General features: G+C 46.4%; 1 long non-coding RNA gene and 1 pseudogene across 2 annotated transcripts in view; both read left to right on the top strand.

The window, feature by feature from the left end:
- Positions 1-6,087: 6,087 nt before the first annotated feature.
- The window catches only part of LOC141415069 (uncharacterized), an 80,904-nt gene continuing 72,277 nt past the window's right edge, over positions 6,088-14,714 (top strand). For both annotated transcript variants that reach the window (XR_012440094.1, XR_012440095.1), the window contains exon 1: positions 6,088-6,136. This is a non-coding gene — a long non-coding RNA (uncharacterized lncRNA). The remainder of the gene's footprint in view (positions 6,137-14,714) is intronic.
- LOC109679363 (E3 ubiquitin-protein ligase TRIM45 pseudogene) lies at positions 10,553-13,164 on the top strand (annotated as a pseudogene).

Genomic DNA, 14,714 nt, shown 5'->3' with positions numbered 1-14,714 from the left:
GATACCTCACCTTCATGTAGCCAGTGAACTCCAATATGCAAGGTAAGATCTGTAATTCTCCCGTTTATCATTGTGAATAGTTGAAGGGTTTGCAACGTGAAGCCAGTCCTTAATAAAGTTATCAGCGTGTGTGACCTCACTCAGTGCTTTAAAAACAGTTGCCTTTTTGTGTTCTGTGCAGCAGCTATTGCTCATTATGCAAATTCACCATTTGTGCATACATTGGCAGTAATTTTTATGGAAACAGGTTTTTGGTTTTTTCTTTACTGCTGTCACTCATATAGCTATTACTACATTTTAATCACAGTTATTTGTGATGTGTTACTTAAATCCTAATCATTTATAATTTTCTTCTATTAGGTCTATCGATGGTCAGTATTTTATACAGTGATAAACCTCTTTTTTCCCCTCAAAAAATGTATGAAAACTATCAAGATGGGAAAAATTGCTAACTTCTATACACTTGTCTATTTAAAATGTAAAAACTGTATTAATCTCAGACTGTAAGCCAATTAGTTAAGAACTTTGAATTGTGTGTGGTCTTATACTCTATTTTTAGGTTGTTAGTGGATAATTGTGATCCTTGTATTATATAAACCTCCTCTTAGTCTACTGTTATTAGCGATATCACTGGAAAATGATTGAATAATATTTTGTGAACATTAAGTACTGAGATTTTCCCCAACTTGCCAGTTAGAACGTGAGTCTCCCCTAACTTCATGAACGTTGTTGTTGGAAAGAGGCATGAGATCCCAGGCACAGACCACAAAGGTTTTAGGATTCACAGCACAGCAAGCAGCGTGAGCATCATGTCTGCTTGGGCCCCTGCCTCCTGAATCACATGGAGGTAACACAGTGAACCAGGTAGAGTGTGTGCACCCAGAGGGTCCAATCACCACTGAGGAACCAGAGCTCAGAGAACTTGAATATTGTAATGGGCCAAAACATACAAATCTGCACAACCATTGCACAAGTAATAGATAATCATCTATTATCCTGAGCAGCAAACAAGCCTCATGTTGGCACTTTGGGAAGTTCTGCCTTGATTTCCCTCTGTTACAGTTGTTCGTGACACAGTGCTCTTAAAAACAGACTAGAAGAAGGGCTGCCAGTGCCTCTGTCAGCAAGATGTGCAGAAACCTGAGAGCTCTATGGAGAGCCATCTCTCAAAGGCCAAGGGGACAGTCTTCCTCTTCCCCTGCACTCTTGTAATTTAATTTGAATGCTTTTATAAATGTCTTTCATTTCCACATTTCACTTTTGTCTGGAGAATCCTTCAAATATTTCAGAGCAATCCTATGTTTTGAAAATCACTGCTCTTGTGCAAACCTTTATAGTTAGGGTATTCAGGCACAAAGTAACCTGTCCAGGTTTGTTGTTTCAGTAATGGAATTATAACCCCAAATTGTACTAGACAACAGCTAAAATATTCTCTTTAATCTAGAAGGAGCTTATTTTAAAGGCATAGGGCAAAGAGCATCTTTTTTTTATTTTTTGTCTGTACTGGGGTTAAACTCAGAGCCTCCTTCTTGCTACACAGGTGCTCTACTCCCAGCCCTGGTTTTCTTTAGTTATTTTTCAGTAGGGTCTGGCCTTTTATACCAAGCTGGCTCTGACCATTATTCTTCTCCAGTGTAGTAGCTGGGACCACAGATGTGTACCATCAGTGTATTCGTTGATATGGGGTCTTGCTAATTTTTTGCCTGGGTTGGCCTCAAGCCATAATCCTCTCAATCTCTGCTTCCCAAGTAGCTAGGATTACAGGAATGAGCTCCTGACTTCCAGAACATCTTAATGTGGGTTACCCCACATATCACCTGAGGCAAAGACTAGATTGTAAGAAGTTCCTTTGGGAAAGGGTCCTGGGAAGTATCATCGGCAGGGTAGAGGAAAGAGAAGACAGAGGGAGGCAAGCCATTTAAGGCTTGTTATGAAGCAGGTAACTCCTGGGGATGGTAGGAGCTTACCCCGCCACCCCGGGATACTGTGGGCTCTCTCCATTACCAGAGGGTGGAGAGAGCAGGAGTATTTATCAAACATTGGATCCCATTATTGGTTGAGGTGACTCTGAGAGGTATAAATGTCCTACACTTCTGCCCTGCACTCAGGTACATTAGACTATTTGGCCAAATTATGTTTCAGAAAGGGCCACTGTAAAACAGGCCCATGTGTGGGGAATAGTGCCATCCAAAGATAATGCTAGATGCCAGCTGCATCTGTTACACTGGGTACAGTGTCCATTAAGGCTAGATATGGTGGCTCATGCCTGTAATCCCAACTACTCCAGAGGCAGAGATCAGGATGATCACAATGTAAGGCAAGTCCTAGCAAAAAGTTAGTGAGACCCCCATCTGAACCAAGAAGCTGGGCATGGGGGCTTGTACCTATAACATCTCTAATCACAGCTAGGCAGAGGGTCAGAGATAGGAGGATCATAGTCCAAGGCAGGCCGGGGCAAAATCAGAAGACATTGTCTGAAAAATAACTACAGTCAAAAAGGGCCAACCCTTTTTGAGCTTTTTGGGCATAGCTCAAATGGTAGACTACCTGCCTAGCAAATGCTGGGTACTCAGTTCAAACCTCAATACTGTCAAAAAAAAAAATCAACATACCTTTGAATGAGTCTTCCCAGTGTCATCAATCACCTTTCTGCATTTAGGTGAAGATTGAAAGCCCTGCTGATGACATGGTGCAGCCAGACAGCTCTTTAATGAAATGGTGATTACAAGAAGGAGAAAAGAATACAGACAGAGTTGATCAAGGAGAGGAGGGAAAACCACCCTAAACGTAATGAAAAACATTAGCTGAAGAGAGCAACACAACAAGAGGAAGCAGGGACAAGCAGAGCTAGAACGAGAGAGACATGGGCTCTGGCAACTCCACAGAAGGGGCCTATCTAGGGCTGAAGGCACTGCAAGGAAAAGCAGGTTACAGAGTCTGTCTGTCCTCAGGCCCTGTCCAGGGAGACTCAGCTGAGGTAGACACAGCTCTTGGTTACAATGAGTGATGACTCCAAAACCTTATAGGGAGATCTTTTCTTACATAGGCAATAGTTTTTGAAGATCTTTCTCTGTTAGCGGTTGTAGTTTAAATATCTTCTGATAAAATAAAATAGAAGCTACAGGTGAGTTCAGTCACCCTGCAAAATGAATTTTATTTTTATTCATCTCTACAGCATTGGACCCTTTGGAAAGATAGCAGTTCAGGCATGTGCAAAATGTGAGACTTGTTCAGACCCCAGGTTGAAGATGCATGGCCTACCACAGTGACAACATAAGCCCTGGTCTGAAGGTGGTCATGATGGGAGGAACCTCGAAGCTCTGTCCCGAACTGCTTTAGGTAGGTGCCAAGAAAACCCATGACCCAAGGGCCTCCGAGGGGAAGCTCCCTGGGGATCATCTCATGAATTTCCCCATCAGTCAAGATTATCTGTGCATTCAACTTCCTTTGTGCAGTTAATGGTGATGGTGAAGTAGAAAGCGATGTAGAAAGAAATGTGGAACAAGAAAAGCAAAACCCTGCATTCCACACTTACATTTTTTAAGGAGAATGCCTCACGCTTCCCTCTCCGTTTGCTCATCACTTTTGTTCTTGGGTGGTTCAGTTCAAGGCTGGAGATGTCTCTGAAGCACTCTGTCTCCTTTACTGTACTGTGCTTTCTAAAGTAAGGTATCTGTTTGCAACAGGTGTATTTAAGTTTTAACTGATGGTCCAGCTCAAGGGGCTTTCTGGTTAATCTTAAACCAACATGGAAATGTGATTTAGCAGCACAGCTTCTTCCAGGGGCATTCTGATTAATTGAGGGCTGATTGCAGCGAACAGAAATGTCTCACACATTACTTTCACCTGCAGGCGATTTCAAAATGGAAATTTGAGTGAGATGCTCTTAGCTTTTCTAACGTTGGAGAACTCTCTTCAGATTTTTCCTATCGAAATGAATTTTACCCTGCTGCTAACAATCAAACATGATTTAAAATTTGATAGATTTTAAATCAGAGCAAGTTAGAATTCAGGTTTTAAAGTTATGATGTCTGATGTGTACCATCACAATAAATGTTTTGAGAAGACACATACTGAAAGAATTTGGTTGGTGTTTGCACATACCTGTATTTCCTTCTAACCTTCAACTTGATAGTGTTGCTTTTTCTTTTTTTTTCCCTTTTATCTAAACAATTAGATACTGCAAGTCAAGATCATATGTAGAAGATATTTCACTTTTGAGGGATTTGTATGAGTTTCATCTCATGCAATTGCTTGTGTATGGTTTTATTTTTCTGCTTGGAACACCAGGGCCTCCTGAGTACTAGTCAATGCTGTACGACTGAGCTACACCCCCAGCCCTATAATTGTGTTTTAAAAATGTTGATGCTGTCAGTCACTGAGAAAGTTTTGTACATTTCTAATGTTTGTTCCCTCTTGAGTCTGAAAAGGTAGGAAGAAGGTACATGGTAGTTTAAGTGAGAAAGCACCATACCTTATGTGACTGTCCCTTTCAACTATGCCCTAGGAAATGAAAAGAAAATAAGTTCTCTATGTAGGTCTCTTCACTAAGTCACACAATCCTCTGTCCCTTGGGAAACTCTTAAGAAAATGGAATTTCCATCCATCAGGAGAGACTTCTTTCTTTTTTTAAACCAGGGTTTGAACTCCAGACCTTGTGCTTGCTAGGCAGGTGCTCTACTACTTGAGCCTCTGTGCCAGCAGGAAAGACTTCTGAAGTGGCTGCCCTATCCTGAGTACACAGGAAAAGGGTGTGCATCTGTGGAGGAGAATCAGACTTGGTCCCTGCCCTCAAGGTTTTTGTATCCATGCTAAGATGGATGGCACAATGAAAGAGCAACAAAGCTCATTACTCCAAAGGATATTTACAGCAATAATGGTTCATTTTCCAGCAAAAAAGTCACTTGAGGGCAGGAATTTGCGACTTGCCACGTTGAATACATATCTCCTGTAGAGCCCTCTCCATGTAATAAATTGGCAATAAATATTCATTAAATCTAACAGAATATACAAAATCAAACACTGCTCATCCCTCACAAATCAGTTTCCCTAACTGCTATTTCTGATATTGACACCATTATCTTTATAGTTACCTGCACCCAAAAGCTCAGATTATATTTTTGTATTGTTCTCTTTGGTAGCCTACCTCCAATCAGCTGCTGAATTCTTTTCAGTCCTTCCTCTCCATTCTCCTAAAGCATTTCCCCATCCATTCCCTGATTAATTGAGGGTGATCGCAGCTACAGAAATACCCCAGACATAGCGTAACCCCAGTCCAGGCTATTACCTCTCCAAGTAATACAAACTTCTGCTTGTTATTTCTACTGGCAGACCTTCTTGGTGTATGTGCCAAAGGAGCTTCAGGATGTCTCCACTTCACTGCCCCTCTCCTGGCCTCCACTCAGGAGCCTCTTCCAGAATCCTCAGCTCCCTGTAGATTGAAGGTCCATTCCTGTTCCCATGGGTCCTGCCACAGTCCATCTCTCTGCAGAGTTCTAAGTTCCCTCCACTGGGAATTTCTCCCTGTCTGTCCCCATCTTTCAACCTCCTACAGTTTCTATCACTCAGAAATTTGGGGTAAAAGAAAAGAAAGAACCTCTGGTTACACTAAGAATAGAATTTATTGGTTGGGTTTCCTCTCCTCCTCTTAGGAAGTGGCCCTGACAGAAAGGATGGAGTAAAAACGTGTCTGCTTGGGAAAGTAAATAAATGCAAGGCAAATAAATAAAAATGCCCACAAGCAATTACAGGGGGGAACTCACATTTTTATGTAAGTCACTTTTTCTGACGGACACCAGGCCTGCTTTGCTGAGAGTGCCTTGGGAATGCTTCCGGGAGGGGGGCGGTCGCCAAACAACTAGGCTGTTGTGATAAGAAAATCAAACAAAAAAGAGGATGCAAGACCGCTGGCAGTCCCCAGGGGCTGGAAGTTGATGCCTGCATTTTCACTCGCGTCACCCACCCTACCCCGCCCCACCCCGCGCGCGGGCAGGTCCAGGCTGGGGACGAGTCCTCCTCTCCACGCGCGGTCCGCGAGGCGGCCCCGAGGCGGCGCGTTCCGGAACCGGCTGGCGGAGCGCGTGCGCGTGCCAGGGCCCGGCCGCGGGGCTCGGCGGCGGCGCCGGGGCGCCCCCAGGTGGGTCTCGGCCCCCGCCCCGCGTGTGCGGGTCTGGGCCGGCCCCTGGGCGGCGACACGGCGCGGTCGGGGAGGAGCGCGGGAGGAGAGGGAGAGCACGGAGGAGGCGGGCGCTGCGCGCCGGCAGAGGGTCGTCTTCGTCGTCTTCGTCGTCTTCGTCGTCTTCGTCGTCGTCGTCGCCGCTGCTGCCGCGGGGATCGTCATGCTGGGGCCGAGCGGGCGGCGGGGAAGGCTTGGCGGCTGGGAGGCTCGCGGCGCCCGGGTCGGCGGGGTCCGCCCGGGCTGGCAGCGTCCGTCCGGCGGCGGGAGGAGGGAAGTCGGACAAAAAGAGCGGCGCCTGGGCGGGCGCAGCACGGACGCCGCCTTGGGACCCGCTGCCCTCCGGCCTCGGCGGGCGGCCCATGGCGAGGTAAGCGCGGCCGGGCGGGCGCGCGGCGGGGGCCGCAAACTTGGGGCCGTTGGGCGGAGTTGGGAGCGCGGCTGGTGTGGCGGCCGGGGCGCGCCTGGGAAGGGGCTGTGGGAGCTGGTCCTCTCCGCGCCCGCATGCTGCCCTTGGCCCAGCTGCGGCTGGGCGTCCCTAGCTGCTGACTGCCCGGCATCTCCCGACTGCACACCTTCCTCCCCGCCCTCCCTGCTCCCTGCTCTGGGGCCGGTGTGGGGCCGGGGCGCCCTTCCAGGGCTCGTGGGGGAACCGGGCAGGGGATTGGACGGCGGAGCACGGGCTCCGGAGAGCGCAGGTTGCGCTGGGCCTGCGAGCAGACGAGGGACACGAAGCTCGGGCGGGCATGGGACCGTGCGGTGGCCTGGGTCACCGGACGCGTGTGCTTGGGAAGAATAGCAGAGGATCTCAGGGCACCAGCGCCAGGACGCGGGAGGCCGCGATGGGCCGGGAGAACTTACTGTGTTTATTAGAATTATTTATGATCCCGCACAAAGCTACTGTTACCTCGCATAAAGGAGGTCATTGCCTTGGTGAAGGGCGCTTTTGTGCGGGCTTTCAGCCTCTGCGCCCTGCCCCGGATTTCCAAGACTTGGAGCTACCTGAACCAAAGTTTCTCCCAATTGATCTGCCTTCTCAGTGTGTTCAGGGCAATTTAACCACCGAGTGGTTGTGGAAGAATTTGATGTATGACTTTGAAGGCACTGACGGTCACTCAGAGTGCAGTTAGCTTGGCATTGTGTAGAGGGGTGTAATTTGCAAGACACTTTAATTTGTAGACAATAAGATTGTCCAGACTGCGCAAGATGCTGGGGTCATTGGCTCATGGGCACCTGACTTAAACTAGTATTGTAAACAGCTTTAGGGACAAAGCTGGGCCCTAAGTGAAGCAGGCTTTGGCCACAGGCCCTGCAGGTTGGCCGTTTCCCCTCTATTTGGCTTTGTTTATTTTGCCAGCAGTTAAGGCTGATTCTGCCAAGTGTGCATCTGTATAATGGGATGAGCAGGATCAAGTATGGACTGGGTTGGGGGTGGTCCTTGCTGTCTTGTTCACCCAAAGAGAAACTGAATCCAGAGGCCAGTGGGCGTGGCTTGCCCAAGACCACTGATAGGGAAGTCCTTTAATGGAATGGTCCAGTCCAGACTTCTCCGAAGGGATTTTATGTCGGAACTAAAGTTATTTAGGTGTGTTTCTTGCCACGATTTTCAAGTCTTATAATTGACCGAAAAAAAAAAAGAAAGAAGAGAAACCTGGACTGCTATAACTTATCAAAAGGGATCTAAACTGTGCTTGGGAGCATTCCCTTAATTCACTACCAAGTGTTTGCAGGTAAAACGCGTGAATTGATAATAGGATTTCCTAAGCGCGTGCGAGCCTTATGTAAAGAGAATGGCAGTCTGCGGGCACTTGGAGAAAGAGTGTACTTCACCCAGACATGGGCTCTGGATGTTGGTTTTTAGACGTTTGGAAGCAGGGAAAACCCTACCTTGGTACTTCTCTCTTCCAAGTAGGTGAGGTGTACTTTTTTTTTGGTCGTGGTGGTTTTGAACTCAGGGCTTAAAACTTGCTAGGCAGGTACTCTACTACTTGAGCCAGTCCACCAGCCCTTTTTTTGTGTGTTGGGTATTTTTGAGATGGGCTCTCTCAAAGTATTTACCCTGGCTGGCCTCCCGGGGTAACTAGGATTACAGGGGAGGTGTAGTTTTGATTGAAGAAAGCAGCCTGTTCTTAGTGGGCAGGTGGCTACCCAAGGCTGAAATTGAGATCTTTAAGCAGTAATAAGATTGTGGAGGTGTTTTGTCTCACTTCCTTTTTGTGCTCTGAGCCTCTTAACTGCTGCATGAGGAGTGGGGTGGAACATGACAGGCCAGGAGGAACTGGGTGGCCAATTGCCATAAGAGAATTGACTTCCTTGTAATTCCCTGTCCACTTGTGGAGAAACTGACTTTAAAGATGGGCAGAGCTTGTGAAAGACCCTTGTCAAGTAGCTGTGGTCCATTTCCTGGCTTTGAGTTTTGCTTTCTGACATGCTTATATCTCCTTCATCCCAGCTCCATTTGACACAGTCATATTCCTGACCTCTGTCATTTACATTGGAAGTTACTGAACTTTTTCTGACGGTAGATCTTAGGTACACAGTGTTTCAGAAATGCCTTATGAACAATATTAAATACACCAGAAATCTTCCTTGTGTGTGAACAAACTGGATGACCTTTTAAAATATCCTAAAACTCCCTGATTCCACAGAATGAGCACTTGAGTTAACTTAATTTATCCTGGCAAGACCAGGGTGTGTTGCTCTTTGGGACACAATGCTTCTAACTGCTCATACTGGCTTGCACTGTGCACTGGAGGTGACAGGGCTTATGCAAAGGGTTTTCTAACATTAAAGATGAGGCTTAATGATCTAAGAGCTCAAGATTGCTTGCTAGAACTGCAGGGGAGGGTGGTGAAGGATGCATGGGAAAACTAGTAAGCTAACTTTTCTCACAAATGAACTGGAAACTCCCCACAACTCCCCCCAGAGGCTTATGGAATTAGTTTTCCCATCCAGAAGGACTGCAAATGGTGCTTCTAAATTGTTTCTCTTTCCTAAAATGAGTGATGGAAACAGTTTGCTGCATGTTTTCTAAGGGCCTAAGCTAAAGATTGATGCCATCTGTGTTGTTAGATGCGCAAGTTAAGACAACTGAGAAAGCGGTCAAAGCAGCCCTTTAACGGATTATCAAAGGTAGGCAGCTACTGTAAGCTATAAGTTGTCATTAATAGTACATGTAAAAAATTAGACTTTTTCTGCACTTCACTTTGAACAAATCCCAAAGTAGGTTTGTTTCTGAAAGTAAACAACATTGTTAAGTTACACCCTGCCCAACACATGCAAACACATACAGACTTGCACATGCTTTGCTGCCTCAGGACTGGCAGTCCTCCTGGCAGTGGGAATGAAAAAGTTCTTTTGATTGACATGGCAGTGTCATGATGGGATTATAGTGGTGCCCCTGTCCCTGACTAGCCTTTGTGTTACCTCTTGGCTCTTTTGCTCAACCCCTGGGTGTCTCAAGTTCTCAACCTTCCTGGTGGCCATTTCTTTTTAACATCTTAACCAACATCTTTAATCTTCTTGAGAAGAGGTGATGGCTTTGTCCTTGAATCTCCACAGTACTTTCTTTGTGTCTTTCATTTGGCATTTGTGACATTCTTCCCTATGGTTTGTTTGACTTCATCTTTTCCTTGCTAAGTCTCCAGCTGCCTGAGGGCTGAAAGGTGTTGCCGTTTACAACAACTTATCACAGTTTTTGTGCAATATGCTTCCTGAATATATGAATACTGAGTGCTGGGCTTGGGGTATAGGGGTGCTGGGTTCCCATGGAGGTGGTAGAAATAAGAGATGTCCAGAATCCTTGCACCTCTGCTGAGAACCTCTTACATACCATGGATAGCCTGGTCCCCAGGATGTCCAGACAATGGGAGAATTTGGTCTGTGGACTATTTAGTAAACTCTCTGTTAAGTGAATCTTTTGTAATCCTTAAAACTGAACTTAGGCCGGAGGGTGGTGGCCACTGAGGAGCCGGCTAGGGCTCGCAGCACCTTGGCCAGCCGCAACACCCTCCGCAGATAGGAGCAGGAGGATCCCCTACCTCACTGTGCCTGGGCGAAGGGGATACTTGTCACATGTTGGGGGCGGGACCAGTGGGGCGGGAGGGGGTTGGCCAGGGAGGTCATGAAATGCGGGGATCAAGAATTTAGAACTAGCTGAAGACCTAGATTTGAAGCATAAGGGAAGGAGGACTTGGGGAACTGAGAGGGGCGTGAGCGTGTCTGGTATGGGATGCCATGGAAAGGAGGGGGCCCTGCTACTGCTCAGGATCTGTGGATGGTTGTGAGGCACCCTCTTCCCGTTTGCCCTTTTATTTATCAAGAGAGTCCTCATGGTCTCTGTTCAAGTTCTGGAGTCTTTGTCTCTGGGTGGGTTTAACCAGCTTCTACAGTATAGAACTGTCCAGTTCCTTTTCTGATACTGACCATAGACATAGGAAATATGTCAGAAAACAGGAAGCCACTTCTGGGCTTTGTGCACAAACTCTCCAGTGGGACTGCGTTTGGGAACTCAGGTAAGACCCACTGCCCTTTGTGCATGGGGCTTTTCAAAGCCCCCAGGCTCTTGCCTTGTTTGCACACGGTGTGCACCACGTGTCTGGAGAAGCTGGAGCCCTTCTCTGTTGTGGACATACTAGGGGGAGACTCTGACACAAGCTCTGAGGGGTCAATATTCCAGGAACTCAAGCCTCACAGTCTGCAGCCACAGATTAGCATCCTGTGTCCAGTATGTGATGCTCAGGTGGACTTGCCCGTGGGTGGAGTGACGGCTTTAACCATGGACCACCTGGCCATGAATGATGTGATGCTGGAAAGTCTGCGTGGGGAAGGCCAGGGCCTGGTATGTGATCTGTGCAGCGACAGGGAAGTGGAGAAGAGGTGTCAGACCTGCAAAGCCAATCTCTGCCACTTCTGCTGCCAGGCTCATAGGCAGCAGAAGAAAACAACTTACCACGTTATGGTGGACCTAAATGATCTGAAAGGTTACAGCAGGGTTGGAAGGCCCATCTTATGTCTTGCTCACCCTGCAGAAGAGCTGCAGTTGTTCTGTGAGCTCTGTGACCGCCCTGTGTGCCGGGATTGTGTGGTGGGTGAGCATCGGGAGCACCCCTACAACTTCACCAGCAATGTCATCCACAAGCATGGAGACTCTGTGTGGGAGCTCCTCAAAGGCACCCAGCCCCATGTGGAGGCCCTGGAGGAAGCCCTGGCTCAGATCAAAAGCATGAACAGTGCCCTCCAGGAGCGAGTGAAGACTGTAGCAGCCGATGTCCGAGCATTCTCTGAGGGCTACATCAAAGCTATCGAGGAGCACCGGGACAAGCTGCTGCAGCAGCTGGAAGACATCTGGGTCCAGAAGGAAAACTCCCTGCAGCTGCAGAAAGCACAACTGGAACAGCTGCTGGCAGACATGTGGACTGGAGTGGAGTTCACCGAACACTTGTTGACCAGCGGCTCAGACTTAGAGATCCTCATCACCAGGGGTGGTAGTAGAATGACTCAGGAAGCTGAACAAAGTTGAATATAGTGCCCGCCCAGGAGTAAATGATAAGATATGCTTCTCTCCTCAAGAGAAAGCAGGCCAGTGTCATGGCTGTAAAGTCTATGGAGCTATTAATACCAAAGAGGTCGATCCAGCCAAATGTGTGCTTCAAGGAGAAGATCTCCACAGAGCTCGGGAGCTGCTTTGTAAGGATGCTGCAGGAGAGAGCATGGGCAAGGGTGGGGACAACATACATGTCGCAGTTGTCCCTAAAGACAAGAAAGACAGTCCAGTCAGAACAGTGGTCCAGGACAACAAGGATGGGACATACTATGTGTCCTATACTCCCAAGGAACCTGGGGTCTACACTGTGTGGGTCTGCATCAAAGAACAGCACCTGCAAGGCTCACCATTCAACGTGACTGTGAGGAAAAAACACCGCCCACATCAAGGCATGTTTCACTGCTGCACCTTCTGCTCTAGTGGAGGCCAGAAAACTGCGCACTGTGCCTGTGGAGGCACCATGCCAGGTGGGTACTTAGGCTGTGGCCATGGACACAAAGGCCACCCAGGTTGTCCCCACTTGTCCTGCTGTGGGAAGTTTGCTGAGAAGTCTGAATGCACATACTCAAGTGGGCCAAGTGCAGGGAGGAGTCTGCTGAGGACCGTGGCACTCTGATGTCTTCCTGGGTATGAGCTTGGCCCAGTACAACTTCAGATTTCCCAAGGACCCCCAGAGCTTGAGCAATCCCAAAGAGACTGAGAGAATTAAAAACAAAGTGCCTTATCTTACATTAGCCTTCAAGTACTTCTTTATGTCACTCACTGGTGTTATTTAGGAATGGTTGTACTTACATGCTAAAGCACATAAGACCTCTACTACATTTTTCTTAAGGGTAGCTTGGCAGTGTTCTTTCTGTACCATTGGGGCTTCCTTCCTATTTTGTACTGGTATGGAACTATCTATGTACTGGTATGTACTATCATGATCCATTGGATCATGGATGTAATTTAACTCCTTCCTTTCTAATGCATTACAACCTTTTTAATTTATCGCTGAGCTGCATATTATTTGAATATTTCTCTGAGAATAAAAGCTTCCCTTCTTCCTACCCACTTTTTGTTTGCACACTTTTGGGTGGATTTACCAGTGTATATTTTGTGACCATTATACCATTATACATATATGTGTGTGGGTGTGTGTGTGTCCCCTTCCCTCTGGAAGCCTGGAAGGTTACTATTTGATGTAGTGAGTATAAGTAGAATGTTGATAAAGACTTCTGTTGAAAGATCTCACACATCTGATGCAGTTCTACACAAGCCTGATGGTCTAGACAGTTTCTTCCTCTTCAGTCTTTGGTTTTTAGCAAGTAACTTGCTTGTGTCTGTATACATAGGAACTGAACTGAAAGCATTAACTCTTACTGCTGCTAGAGAATTCTGGGAGAGGAAATAGACATTGTTGTCTCAACCCTGGCAAGGTCTTCTCTCTATATTTTGTGTATTCTTCTGGTGTATTGTACTGATTCTGTGTATTCTACTGATGTCTTATATGGTAATAAACTCAGCATGTTATGAAATAAAATTATTGAAATTTGAAAAAAAACTGAACTTAAAAGCAAAACAGAACCACAAAATTCATTTATGTTTCTGGTACACCCCATACCCATAGCCTGAAGGTAATTTTATGTAATCTTTTTTTGTGTACCTGCATATTAACCTCTAACAAACCAACCAAACCCAACTACATAAGCTTCTGGTAGCTGCCTGAACATTTGGTTTCCAGTAGATGAATCTGTCTGTGTCAGCCCCAGCTGGAAACTGGGCAAAGAATTGGTTATACTGTTGAGAAGTTATTTATTTAAGGTCACCCACTTCTTTCTACTAAGAGAAGCTTCAAGTACAGGTCAAGGAGCCCTAACCTGAAAATCTGAAATGCTCTTGAATCCAAAGTTGTCTGAGCACTGACATGATACCACAAGTGAAATATTCCACCCCTGACCTCATGTGACAGGTTGCAGTCAGATGAGGGTGCACAAAAAATACCATATAAACTTATCTTCAGGCTATGTATGTAGGTACATATGAAACAAATGAATTTCTTGTTTATACTTGGGTCTTCTTAAAAGTGTTACAAATGCAAACTGTTGAAAGAAGAGGGTTGATAGTAAATAACTTACTAGTAAAATAAACAGTGCTTTGCCCAGAGTTTCCATTTCAGATGATACGTACATATCTCACTATGAAGGCACACATATTCCAAGATCTAAAAAAAAAAATCCCAAACTTGAAACACATCTGGCCTAAGGCTTTTGAATAAAGGAAACCCATTGTGTATTGTAATTGCTTCTGGAAAAGAGGATGCTTTTGCTAGCTGATTGTTCATGAAGGCCTAAGATGCCATAATGAGATAAAAATAATAGATACTAATAGTTGTAGAGTTTACAAAGCACTACCCACATAGGCCATCATATTTAATTTTTTTCAATAACATGGCAGAAATTGGCTCTGGTTCCTATTTCTGTGTGAGGAGAGTGGGGCTCAGAGATAGAGCCAGCACTATAGAACTTGAACTCAAGGTTAAGTCCTTTCTTTCAGCCCTGTCACTGCTAAGCAGAACCTACCAGATAGGGGCATTTTCTTCTGAGGCACTGTATGAATAGTGTTCTTCCCTTGGATGGGTGCCTTGCCAATGTACAGATGTGTGCATATGTTGTTGGGAGCAGATCCTGTATGGGAGTTGACTCTTGAAAGATGAGCCATTCCAGGGAAGCAGACAGGAGCAATTTCAGTGTCCTTGTGTCACTGTTATGAGCCAGAGTTACCCTGGAAAGCCTCCTCACACCGAGGAGTGTTTATTCCTGTTTAGTATGTGTATTAGTCTGCCCTGACTTCAGAAGAGAATCCCACAGCCTAGGAGGCTGAAGCAACAGAATTTATCTTGTCAGTTCTGGAGGTTGGAAGTCCAAGATCAAGGTCTGGTAGGGTTGGTGTCTGGTGAGGGCTCTTTTCCTGGCTCGTCTTTGTGCTTGTCCTTCCTTATGTGGTCTTCTGTGC

This window comes from Castor canadensis, chromosome 12 (assembly GCF_047511655.1).
Source record: "Castor canadensis chromosome 12, mCasCan1.hap1v2, whole genome shotgun sequence".
Taxonomy (NCBI): domain Eukaryota; kingdom Metazoa; phylum Chordata; class Mammalia; order Rodentia; family Castoridae; genus Castor; species Castor canadensis.
This window is presented reverse-complemented; position numbering and strand designations above follow the sequence as displayed.